Here is a 13,581-nt window from a genome sequence, read left to right on the forward strand (position 1 = left end):
TCTTGGGCCAGCCCCCCACCTTACCTCCTACAGAGACCCCAACTCTGCAGGTCTAGATGGGCTCAGACTTTGATTTAATCAGCATCAAGGAGAGTATGATGGGTTGAGTTGTGTCTCCCCCCAAAACACGGCCCATCCCTGGAACCCATGAGTAGGACCTTATTTGGAAATAAGGTCTTTGCAGATGTGATGAGTTCAGATGAGGTCACCCTGGAGTCCGGAGGACCCTCAATCTGATGACCGGCGTCTCTCTAAGATGAGGAGTGGGCTCACAACACACTCAGGGGCAACGACCGTGCAAGGACACAGGCAGAGACTGGACTGAGGCATCTACAGGCCGAGGGCCACCGGCCACCACCACCAGCTGGAGAAGGACACAGACGCAGTCTCCCTCTGAACCTCTGGAAGGAACCAGCCCTGCCGACACCTGGATGGCAAAGCTCTGGCCTCCAGAACCGGGAGGACACATCTCTGCTGTGGGAACACCCAGGCCGTGTGCCTTTGCTACGGCAGCCCCAGGTGGCGGCTGCTCAGTCCGCGAGGAGGGGCAGCACTGGCCACGTCCAAAAGCTTCCGGAAGAGCTGCCAGAGTCCTGCACAGCTGTTCATTCACTCGCGAGTACGTCAAGCATACATTGGGCACCGACTGTGTGCCACGCCCGTCCTGGCAGAGGCCCTGGGGACCCAGCTATGAACAAAATCGGCAAAATCCCTGCCCTCCTGGAGGTGGCGTCTTAGTGGGGAAGACAGGCAAGAAACACGATTGGTGAATTGCCGGGAGAACGCGGCAGGGAGGAGATGGCAGAGTCATGGGGAAGGCAGGAAGGTAGGGAGGTCGGGGAGGCCTTCCCAGGAAGGGGACTTTGGACAAAGACAGAAGTGAAGGAGGTGAGGAAGGGACTGGGAGGTGATCAGGGGAGAGTGCACCAGGAGGAAAGGCCTGGAGGTGGGATGGGGCCAGAGCCTGCAGGGACAGCGGGGAGATACCAATACACAATGGGGTGAGTGGGGCTGGGGAGGAGGGCATCGGCGTGGTCCCCATTCCGTGGGGCCTGTGGATCTACAGGACCAGCCGTCCCTGAGTTTGGACAGACGTCTATGCAGCCCTGTGCCAAGCAGGCACATCCCTCTCTGCAGCAGCTCTCTCTGGGCCTGCAGGCTCCTCAGAACACGCATGCCTCGAAGGTCTTCCCTGGCCTTAGGGGTGGAGTGTGTGAGGGTCTCCACGTGAGGGACCACGTGGGCAGGCAGTGCCGGCAGCCCTGCCCCATGTGCTGGTGTAATCTGAGGTTTGCTCTCCCGTCGCCCACCCTCATTATTGTGCAATTAAACACTTGAGGCGGAGGATGACGTGGTTAAAAATAGCCCTTCCTTTCAGCCAGAGAGAGCCCGTCAGTGTGAGTGGGTGTGAGGAGGGCCTGGGGGCCGTGGAGGTGGTGTCTGCAGCTGCCTGTGAAGGTGGGAAGAGGCCCCAGGCCCCCATCCTGTTGATTTCTCAGAAAAACATCTGAGCACCTTGGCCATCACACACATTTATTCCGCTAAAACTTGAACACTTGCTGTGTGTCAAGCACGGTTCTGGGCCTGGGAAGAGGCTGGGAGGTGGTCCTGGACCCCACAGAGTGCTGAGAAGAAAGCAAAGGAGAGTTGGGGGAGGGTGGAGGCAGGGAAGGCCACTGAGGTGAAGGCCGTGAGGGTGTCTAGGAAGAGCACAGCATGAGCAAAGACTCTGAGACCAACATGCCTGCTGTGCAGATGGAACCAAAAGCAGGCCCATGTGGCTGCAGCAGACTGAGCAAGGGAGAGAAAGGGAGGAGGTGAGAGCAAGGAGGTGGCCAGGCAGGTCATGCAGGGCCTGGTGGGAATGGGAAGGAGTTGGGTTTTTACCGTGACAGAGATGGGAGAGACGGAGGGCGGTGTACAGAGTCAGCAGGTGGCAAGCCTGGTGCTCACAGTCCAGAGACCAGGGAGGAGGCAACAGAGCTGGTCTAGGGACAGACAATGGAACAGATGATAAGGAAGGATGGTGGGGGTGTGTGATGATGGGGAAGGATGACAGTGAAGGATGATAGGAAAGGATGGTGGGAAAGGATGATGGAGAAGGATGGTGGGGATAGGTGGTGATGGGGAAGGATGATGGGAAGGATGATGGGAAGGATGATGGGAAGGATGATGGGAAGGATTATGGGGAAGGATGATGGGAAGGATGATGGAGAAGGATGATGGGAAGGATGATGGAGAAGGATGATGGGAAGGATGATGGGAAGGATGATGGGAAGGATGATGGGAAGGATGATGGGGAAGGATGATGGGAAGGATGATGGGAAGGATGATGGAGGAGGATGATGGGAAGGATGATGGGAAGGATGATGGGAAGGATGATGGGAAGGATGATGGGGAAGGATGATGGGGAAGGATGATGGGAAGGATGATGGGAAGGATGATGGGGAAGGATGATGGAAGGATGATGGAGAAGGATGATGGGAAGGATGATGGGAAGGATGATGGGAAGGATGATGGAGAAGGATGATGGGGAAGGATGATGGAGGAGGATGATGGGAAGGATGATGGGAAGGATGATGGAGAAGGATGATGGGAAGGATGATGGAGGAGGATGATGGGAAGGATGATGGGGAAGGATGATGGAGGAGGAGGATGGGAAGGATGATGGAGAAGGATGATGGGAAGGATGATGGGAAGGATGATGGGGAAGGATGATGGAGGAGGATGATGGGAAGGATGATGGGGAAGGATGATGGGAAGGATGATGGGGAAGGATGATGGAGGATGATGGGAAGGATGATGGGAAGGATGATGGGAAGGATGATGGGAAGGATGATGGGGAAGGATGATGGAGGAGGATGATGGGAAGGATGATGGGGAAGGATGATGGAGGATGATGGGAAGGATGATGGGAAGGATGATGGGGAAGGATGATGGGAAGGATGATGGGAAGGATGATGGAGGAGGATGATGGGAAGGATGATGGGGAAGGATGATGGGAAGGATGATGGAGGAGGATGATGGGAAGGATGATGGGGAAGGATGATGGGAAGGATGATGGGAAGGATGGTGGGGAAGGATGATGGAGGAGGATGATGGGAAGGATGATGGGAAGGATGATGGGAAGGATGATGGAGGAGGATGATGGGAAGGATGATGGGAAGGATGATGGGAAGGATGATGGGGAAGGATGATGGAGAAGGATGATGGGAAGGATGATGGGAAGGATGATGGGAAGGATGATGGGAAGGATAATGGAGGAGGATGATGGGAAGGATGATGGACAAGAATGATGGAGGAGGATGATGGGAAGGATGATGGGAAGGATGATGGAGGAGGATGATGGGAAGGATGATGGGGAAGGATGATGGAGGAGGAGGATGGGAAGGATGATGGGAAGGATGATGGGAAGGATGATGGGAAGGATGATGGAGGATGATGGGAAGGATGATGGAGGATGATGGAGAAGGATGATGGAGGAGGATGATGGGAAGGATGATGGGAAGGATGATGGGAAGGATGATGGAGGAGGATGATGGAGAAGGATGATGGAGAAGGATGATGGGAAGGATGATGGGAAGGATGATGGGAAGGATGATGGGAAGGATGATGGGGAAGGATGATGGGAAGGATGATGGGAAGGATGATGGGAAGGATGATGGGAAGGATGATGGAGGAGGATGAGGGAGAAGGATGATGGGAGGGATGATGGGAGGGATGATGGGGAAGGATGATGGGGAAGGATGATGGGAAGGATGATGGTAAGGATGATGGGAAGGATGATGGGAAGGATGATGGAGAAGGATGATGGGAAGGATGATGGGAAGGATGATGGGAAGGATGATGGGAAGGATGATGGGGAAGGATGATGGGAAGGATGATGGGAAGGATGATGGGGAAGGATGATGGGAAGGATGATGGGGAAGGATGATGGTAAGGATGATGGGAAGGATGATGGGAAGGATGATGGGAAGGATGATGGGAAGGATGATGGAGAAGGATTATGGGAAGGATGATGGGAAGGATGATGGGAAGGATGATGGGGAAGGATGATGGGAAGGATGATGGAGAAGGATGATGGAGGAGGATGATGGGAAGGATGATGGAGAAGGATGATGGGAAGGATGATGGAGAAGGATGATGGGAAGGATGATGGAGAAGGATGATGGGAAGGATGATGGGAAGGATGATGGGGAAGGATGATGGGGAAGGATGATGGGAAGGATGATGGGGAAGGATGATGGGGAAGGATGATGGGAAGGATGATGGGAAGGATGATGGGAAGGATGATGGAGGAGGATGATGGGAAGGATGATGGAGAAGGATGATGGGAAGGATGATGGGAAGGATGATGGGAAGGATGATGGGAAGGATGATGGGAAGGATGATGGGGAAGGATGATGGGAAGGATGATGGAAGGATGATGGGGAAGGATGATGGGGAAGGATGATGGGAAGGATGATGGGAAGGATGATGGGAAGGATGATGGAGGAAGATGATGGGAAGGATGATGGGAAGGATGATGGGAAGGATGATGAAGGAGGATGATGGGAAGGATGATGGGGAAGGATGATGGAGGAGGAGGATGGGAAGGATGATGGAGAAGGATGATGGGAAGGATGATGGGAAGGATGATGGAGGATGATGGGAAGGATGATGGAGGATGATGGAGAAGGATGATGGAGGAGGATGATGGGAAGGATGATGGGAAGGATGATGGGAAGGATGATGGGAAGGATGAATGGAGAAGGATGACGGGAAGGATGAATGGAAAAGGACGACGGGAAGGATGATGGGAAGGATGATGGGAAGGATGATGGAGAAGGATGATGGGAAGGATGATGGGAAGGATGATGGGAAGGATGATGGGAAGGATGATGGGAAGGATGATGGGGAAGGATGATGGGAAGGATGATGGAAGGATGATGGGGAAGGATGATGGGGAAGGATGATGGGAAGGATGATGGGAAGGATGATGGGAAGGATGATGGAGGAAGATGATGGGAAGGATGATGGGAAGGATGATGGGAAGGATGATGAAGGAGGATGATGGGAAGGATGATGGGGAAGGATGATGGAGGAGGAGGATGGGAAGGATGATGGAGAAGGATGATGGGAAGGATGATGGGAAGGATGATGGAGGATGATGGGAAGGATGATGGAGGATGATGGAGAAGGATGATGGAGGAGGATGATGGGAAGGATGATGGGAAGGATGATGGGAAGGATGATGGGAAGGATGAATGGAGAAGGATGACGGGAAGGATGAATGGAAAAGGACGACGGGAAGGATGAATGGAAGGATGAATGGAGAAGGACGACGGGAGGGATGAATGGAGAAGGACGACGGGAGGGATGAATGGAGAAGGATGACGGGAAGGATGAATGGAAAAGGACGACGGGAAGGATGAATGGAAGGATGAATGGAGAAGGACAACGGGAGGGATGAATGGAGAAGGACGACGGGAGGGATGAATGGAGAAGGATGACGGGAAGGATGAATGGAAAAGGACGACGGGAAGGATGAATGGAAGGATGAATGGAGAAGGACAACGGGAGGGATGAATGGAGAAGGACGACGGGAGGGATGAATGGAGAAGGACGACGGGAAGGATGAATGGAGAAGGACGACGGGAAGGATGAATGGAGAAGGACGACGGGAAGGACGATGGGAAGGACGACGGGAAGGATGAATGGAGAAGGACGACGGGAGGGATGAATGGAGAAGGACGACGGGAAGGATGATGGGAAGGATGAATGGAATGGGTGATGAAAGGGATCATAGGATGGGTGATTGGGCACCAAGTGAGAGATTCGGTGACACCTTTTTTTTTTTTTGAGACTCCCTTTTTTTTTTTTTTTTTTTGAGACGGAGTCTCGCTCTGTCGCCCAGTCTGGAGGGCAGTGGTGCGATCTCGGCTCACTGCAAGCTCTGCCTCCCAGGTTCATGCCATTCTCCTGCATCAGCTTCCCGTGTAGCTGGGATTACAGGCGCCCACCACCACGCCTGGCAAATTTTTTGTATTTTTTAGTAGAGAGGGGGTTTCACCGTGTTAGTCAGGATGGTCTCGATCTGATCTCGTGATCTGCCTGTCTCGGCCCCCACAGTGCTGGGATTCCAGGCGTGAGCCACCGCGCCTTAAGTAATATTAACCACTTTAACACGACCAATTCAGGGTCTTTTAGTGCCTTCGCAATGTTGTGCAACTATGACTTCTATTAAGCTCCAAAACATTTTTTTAAAATAAATTGTCGGGCCGGGCATGGTGGCTCACGCCTGTAATCCCAGCACTTTGGGAGGCCGAGGCGGGCGGATCACGAGGTCAGGAGATCGAGACCATACTGGCTAACATAGTGAAACCCATCTCTACTAAAAATACAAAAAAAAATTAGCCAGGCGTGGTGGCGGGCGCCTGCAGTACCAGCTACTCAGGAGGCTGAGGCAGGAGAATGGTGTGAACCCGGGAGCGGAGCTTGCAGTGAGCCAAGACCGCGCCACTGCACTCCAGCCTGGGGAACAGAGCGAGACTCCGTCTCAAAAAATAAATAAATAAATAAATAAATAAATAAATTCTCAGTGTCTTGCTTTTTGGCCCAGGCTGGAGTACAGTGGCATATTCACAGCTCGCTGCAGCCTCCAATTCCTGGGCTCAAGGGATTCTCCTGCCTCAGCCTCTCACGTTGCTAGGATTGTAGGTACAAGCCACCATGTCCAGCTCCCCAAACCATTCTTCTTATCTCAGAAAGAAATCCTCTGGATTTAGCTATATTTGACATTTCATGTAAATATAAGCAGACAATATGCGTCCTTTTGGCCTGAGTTTTTTCACTGAGTGTCATGTTTTAAGGCCGTGCTCCATTTTTTTTGTGATTGAGTACTATTCCAGCGTACGAATATGCCGCACAGTGGTTCATCTCTCTCTGCCGATGGACATTTGGGCTGTTTCTACGTTTCGAATGATGTAAACGAGCTGTGTGTCTTCTTCAATAAATGCCCATTGAAGTCTTTTGCCCATTTTTTAATGGGGTTGTTGGTCATTTTGTTGCTGAGTTGTATGCATAGTTTATGTGTTCTGGATACTTGATCCTGATGAGCTCAGTGAACATTTATAAACAAACTGACCATAGCAGCCCCCACTCCAATGAAAACGCCACCTGTGACGGCCCCCAGAGGCCCCTCGTCCCTCCTGGTCCCTGCCCCGGGGGCCCCATCCTGACTTCCGTTGCTGGCAGCAGGTAGGTTCATGTCGGCCGCTCTTGAATTCCTCCTGCCTGGGCTGCCCCGCGTGATCCACCGAGTGTGGCAGAGACGTGTCGTGCTCCTGCCTTCAGCGGCTCCACCTGCTTGCTGAGAAGGTTCCCGGTGCGTTTGGAAGGCAGAGGCTCCTGGGCTTGCAGGTAGGTGAACGCGCTGACAGAGAGGACTCGGCCGGCGCACCCCCTCACCCCCATCCACCATCCTGAACACCTAGTCCTCGCACATCCTGGAAGCTTTGCAGCCTCAGTCTCTTCCAAATGTGTCTTGCTCCTCTCTGCTCACCCTGGTGCTAGGCATCCGCCTTTGCCCATCCAGACCCAGCACCAGTGCCCTGCCCTCCCCTTGGCTTCTGTGCTGCCCGGCCGTGCCCCTTCCTTCCAGACAGTTCAGGTCATCCTAAAACGTTCATCCAAGCCCTTTGCCCACAGGATAAAGTCCACAATCCTCTTACAGTCCTGTGACCCACAGGCCTCCTTGGAGTTTTGGGGCTGAGTCCTTTCTGCTCTGGGGCTTCACAACCCTTTTGTCCTCTGGCCTCCTCTTCCAGGAAGTCCTCCAAGGGCAAGCCTTGCAGGACTCAGACTAGGCACCCACCCCAATGCTTGTCGATGAGAAAGCCTCAGTCAGGAAGGAACTCGGGCAGACCAGGGACAGTGCCCCTTCTCCATGACAGCTGGGAGTCTGCTCTAAGACCAGGAGGCTGGGGCCCGCCTGGGCTGCCAGCTGCACCTGCCTCCCTGGGCCACCTCCTTTTCATGGCCTGGGTTTGGAAGCTACCCACTGCCACTTTGTATTGCGCGGAGCAGTCTGGAGGGGACAGGCCCAGTGGCCACGGCTCCATGGGGGAGAGTCTCAGCTCTGGAGAGCGCAGGGCCGGGAACATCATGTCAGGGACACCCTGGAGCTGTGGTATCCCCGACACGAGCATAAGGCACAGCAGCACTCAGTCCACATTTGCCAAAGGAAAGGGGAACAGCCAATACGTATGACCCCTCACCGCGCGCAGACGAGACGTGTGACCCCTCACCACGCGCAGACGACGCGTGTGACCCCTCACCGCGCGCAGACGACGCGTGACCCCTCACCGCGCGCAGACGACGCGTGTGACCCCTCACCGCGCGCAGACGACGCGTGACCCCTCACCGCGCGCAGACGACGCGTGTGACCCCTCACCGCGCGCAGACGACGCGTGACCCCTCACCGCGCGCAGACGACGCGTGACCCCTCACCGCGCGCAGACGACGCGCGTGACCCTTCACCGCGTGCAGACGACGCGTGACCCTCACCGCGTGCAGACGACGCGTGACCCTCACCGCGTGCAGACGACGCGTGACCCTCACCGTGTGCAGACGACGCGTGACCCTCACCGTGTGCAGTCACCTTGCTAGGCAGCTTATGTGCCTTCTCTCGTTTCATCCTCAGGTTTGGGAAAATTATCCAGAACTTGGAAAGGGGTAAAAACATCACTGCCTGCTCTTTGGATCCTGGACCCTCGGCACGGTGGGCCCCAGAGCTGATCATTCTCTGGGGTGGGGCCGTCCTGGGCACTGCTGGGTGCTGAGCAGTGTCCCTGGCCTCCTCCCACTCCACACCAGGAGCTCCCCTAGTCGTGACAACCACAGAAGCCCCAGACGTTGCCCCATGTCCCCGAGGGGCCGAATCACCCAGAGGATCAGTTCTATTCCAGAGCCTCGACCAGCCCGGCCACCCAGGGGGTCACTTTGTGGACGCTTCCCTCCACTCTTGCCAGTGTCCCGGCTCTGGAGTTGGACGCTGCTTGGGATTGACAAATGCGGATGAGTTTTGTCCCTGAGCGGCAGGTGCCTCCTTCCTCCTGCTGCGTATAAAACTCAGTCCAGTCCTGCCGTTCCTCAGTACGCACTCGGATGCACCTTTGACCTACGGTGGCCCGTGGTCTGAATGAGGTTTATGCGATGAGAGCTTTGAAAGCTCAATGTTGCCATCACCTGAAGCCTAGAGGGCAGTGTGCACTGGGCACCTCACTTACACAGGAGGAAACTGAGGCTCAGAGAGGGGGAGGGGCTGGCAGTGTGGGAGCTGCAGTCCCTGATCTGAGCTGTCCCCGTGACTTTGGGAGATGAGGAAGGAGCATTCTGTGGCTTGGCTGGGGGAGCCCAGGTGGGAGGGGAGGGTGGGGACACAGTGGCTGGTGGGCGGGGGGGTGCCTCTGAGCCGCCTGGGCCACAGGCAAAGGGGTTAGGGAGGTGAGAGGGGAGCTTGGGGGCAAGGGTCATGTGTCTCCACGGCCGGGCAGGTGCACACTCCCAGGGAGGCCACGAGGACTCTGTGGCCCGGGGATTGGAGTGAACCACGCTGAAAGATCAGAGGGCAGTGGCCCAACAACAGTGCCCCCGTTCCAGCCCCAACGGCAGCCCAGGGGTTCCCCGGCCCACCCTCACTCTTCCAGGGTCCCCAGGCCCACCCTCACTCTTCCAGGGTTCCCCGGCCCACCCTCACTCTTCCAGGGGTTCCCAGGCCCACCCTCACTCTTCCAGGGTTCCCAGGCCCACCCTCACTCTTCCAGGGTCCCCAGGCCCACCCTCACTCTTGCAGGGTTCCCCAGGCCCACCTCACTCTTCCAGGGGTTCCCAGGCCCACCCTCACTCTTCCAGGGCTCCCAGGCCCACCCTCACTCTTCCAGGGTTCCCAGGCCCACCCTCACTCTTCCGGGGTTCCCAGGCCCACCCTCACTCTTCCGGGGTTCCCAGGCCCACCCTCACTCTTGCAGGGTCCCCAGGCCCACCCTCACTCTTCCAGGGGTCCCAGGCCCACCCTCACTCTTCCAGGGGTCCCAGGCCCACCCTCACTCTTGCAGGGGTTCCCAGGCCCACCCTCACTCTTGCAGGGGTCCCAGGCCCACCCTCACTCTTGCAGGGGTTCCCAGGCCCACCCTCACTCTGCCAGGGTCCCCAGGCCCACCCTCACTCTTCCAGGGGTCCCCAGGCCCACCCTCACTCTTGCGGGGTCCCCAGGCCCACCCTCACTCTTGCAGGGGTCCCCAGGCCCACCCTCACTCTTCCAGGGTCCCCAGGCCCACCCTCACTCTTCCAGGGTCCCCAGACCCACCCTCACTCTTCCAGGGTCCCCAGGCCCACCCTCACTCTTCCAGGGGTCCCCAGGCCCACCCTCACTCTTGCAGGGGTTCCCAGGCTCACCCTCACTCTTGCTGATTTGCGAGGACGCACGGAACTCCCAGCAAGCTGTTCTCGTCACAGGTAGGATTTGTCACAGTGCCGGGGTGCAGGTGCCGTGGGCTGGTGAAGAGCACATGAGGCAGCATCCCGGAGAAGCCCTGTGGTCCTGTCCGGGGAAGCCGGGAACTGCTCATTCACAGGGCGCACGGACCACCAGGAAAGGGCACAGCAGCCTAGGCGCCCAGAGCTCTACGAGGGCTCCCTCGTGGGGGCTTGATTGACTGATTGCTTGCCACGGGGTTGCCCTCGAACTCCAAGGGTGTCTGACGCTGTGGGACCCAAGGCGCTCCCAAGTCCCACGGTTGGTCTTGCTGGTGTGACCCTCCCCACCCTAGACCAAGACGCTCCCCTCAGGCAGGGCAGAAATCACCTCCCAAAGCCAAGGCAAAGCCCAGACCTCACCCCGCACAAGAGGATTCCTCACCCCACGGGGGAAGGTGAGGGTCTCATCCGTGGCGCTGCAGCAGGGCTCAGCCGGTGACCAGGACTGGGTGCCACAGGTGCTGGGTCCGTGCCCACTCCAGCCCCACCAGCAGGCAGGGAGGGTACAGGGCGCTGCAGAGGAAACCGAGTCACAGAGAACGGAGGGACTTGTCAGGATTCTGACCCATGGCTAGCAGAGCACAGCTCCCTGGGGCCCTCTCAGCCGGATGGCAGGGGCCGGCCATGCAAGCAGGTGTCCAGTCCCACCCGGGAAGGGCAGCGTGGGTCCAGCCCTGGTCCGAATTCCTGTCCTGTCAGCTGGGAGGTGTGCGCAGGCCCCTTTGCCTTCTGTGCCTCGGTGTTTCCATCTGTGGATGGCAGTCGGCAGCGTCTTGCTGAGGATTCAGCGGGTCCTCCCGCCCACCCACCCACGATGCGCTTAATCAACAGGCCCTGCCCTGCGTGTGACCCCGGAGGGAGGCTCTGGGACCACGTCACTCTACAGTAGGGTAAACTGAGGCTCGGGCACCGGCCCGCGGGAATGGCCCGCCCTCATGGGAGGAGCATGTGTGCGGGTCGGCGTCCGCCTCCTCCTTTTTATTGAAGTCATTTTTCTCCTCCTGTCAGCGGAACTGGCCGTGGGCAGCCCCTCCCTCCCACCCCCAGGAGCTGAGAAGAAAACAAAAGCTTAATCGAATCCGGCACTGGGGCGGTGGGTGCCGCAGAGAGAGGCCGAGGGAGCCCCCGCCTGGGTGGGTCTGAGGCCGCCTGTAATTATGGCCCTGATGTGATTATATTAATTATCGTCGCTATTTTGTGCCGGCTTCCGCCCGGCGAGCCTGTGGATTGAGCTCTACTGCACACAAGCCGCCAGGGCTCATCACAGACACAGCCTTTGGCCTCGGGAGCCTGAGACCCAGAGAAGCCACACGCTGGCCCGGGCCACACCCCAGGTGGGGCTTGAAACTCGCCCTGCGGCTCCCCACACAAGTCAGGGTTAGAGGTTCAAGGCCCCAGAGAGGACAGGCCACAAGGCAGGGGCCCTGGGAAGGTGTTACTCCTCCTCGGATGGGAGAGACCCACTGGATCAGTGTTCTGTCAGCTGAAAAAATGAATCAGCTGGACGTGGTGGCTGACGCCTGTAATCCCAGCACTTTGGGAGGCCGAGGCAGGCGTATCACCTGAGGTCAGGAGTTCGAGACGAGCCTGGCCAACTTGGTGAAACCCCGTCTCTACTAAAAATACAAAAAACTAGCTGGGTGTGGTGGCGGGCACCTGTAATCTCAGCTATTTGGGAGGCTGGGGCAGGAGAATCACTTGAACCCTGGAAGCAGAGGCTACAGTGAGCCGAGACTGCACCTCTGTACTCCAGCCTGGGCGACACAGCAAGACTCCATCTCCAAAAAAAAAAACAAACAAAACAAAACAAAAAAATTGAAACAAGCCGGCTTGAGCAAACAAGGCACTTTACTGGCCCACCCTCTGAGCTGAAATGGTGTGCAGTTATGGACTTCATGCACAGCTGGATCCAGGTGTCCGCAATGTCTCCAGGCTTCTAACTCCTCATCTGTTGTTCCCTATGATGGCTCCACTCTGAAGAAGGGGCATCTTTTTGTAATTTGCCCCAAATGGGGTGCCCCCCGCTTGTGGTGCCCATGGCCTTCCTGAGTGTTGGGAGACTCAGGATGGCCGCCAGTCTGAAAGGAGAGACTGCTGGCAGGTGTGCCTGCCTCCTTCACCGCACAGCACCCACTGGGGCCGAGCGCTCTGTGGCGCCAGGGATGCTGGAGGTGCAAACAGTAGATTCGCTCTGCTCAGGATCAACATCACAAGGCAGCAAACGGCCACAGCCAGGAGTGAACAAGGGCATCTGACTCCCCCAGCGTGGGGGCTGACCTGAAGGGCAGTGGGCCAAGACCTGAGGCAGGGCGAGACACCACGCAGGCGCAGCATCCCTGGATGACGCCCGCTTGGAAGTGGAGGGGGCAGGGCATGGGCAGCTGCAGCTCCCAGACACCAGCACACACAAACACACACACAAGTGCACACCAGCAGTGACACAGGCACACACAGCACACACAGGGTCACACATGCGTACACAGCTCAATGCTTACACATGCACACACCAGCACACACACGGTGACAGACACACAGCACACACAGGGTTACACATGCATACACAGCTCACGTGCTTACACGTGCACACACCAGCACGCACGCGGTGACAGACACAGCACACACAGGGTCACACATGCATACACAGCTCAATGCTTACACGTGCACACGCCAGCACACACGCGGTGACACAGGCATACACGAGCAGTTACACACATGCACACACAGCTCACGTGCTTACACGTGCACACGCCAGCACACAGGCACCTATACTCGAGTGCCTGCAGGCGCTCACCTGGCCACGGGCACTGTCACATATGCCCAACAGATGAGCACGGTAACGTGGGCGCACGCAGTCACACTGCACACACATGCGGAAGCACACGGCTACGTACGTGCACCTACCTGGCACGCACATGCACACACCCACGCAGCCTAGGGATGAGTGGCTGCGGCTGAAGAGGCTACAAGGCGCCCGTAGCCCTGTCAACCCATCCCAGGCCCTGACTGGAGCTCATCAGGCCGCGGTCAGGAGGCCGGGCTATGCTGAACCCCAATTCCCAAAAG

The sequence above is a fragment of the Pan troglodytes genome, chromosome 20 (assembly GCF_028858775.2).
Source record: "Pan troglodytes isolate AG18354 chromosome 20, NHGRI_mPanTro3-v2.0_pri, whole genome shotgun sequence".
Taxonomy (NCBI): domain Eukaryota; kingdom Metazoa; phylum Chordata; class Mammalia; order Primates; family Hominidae; genus Pan; species Pan troglodytes.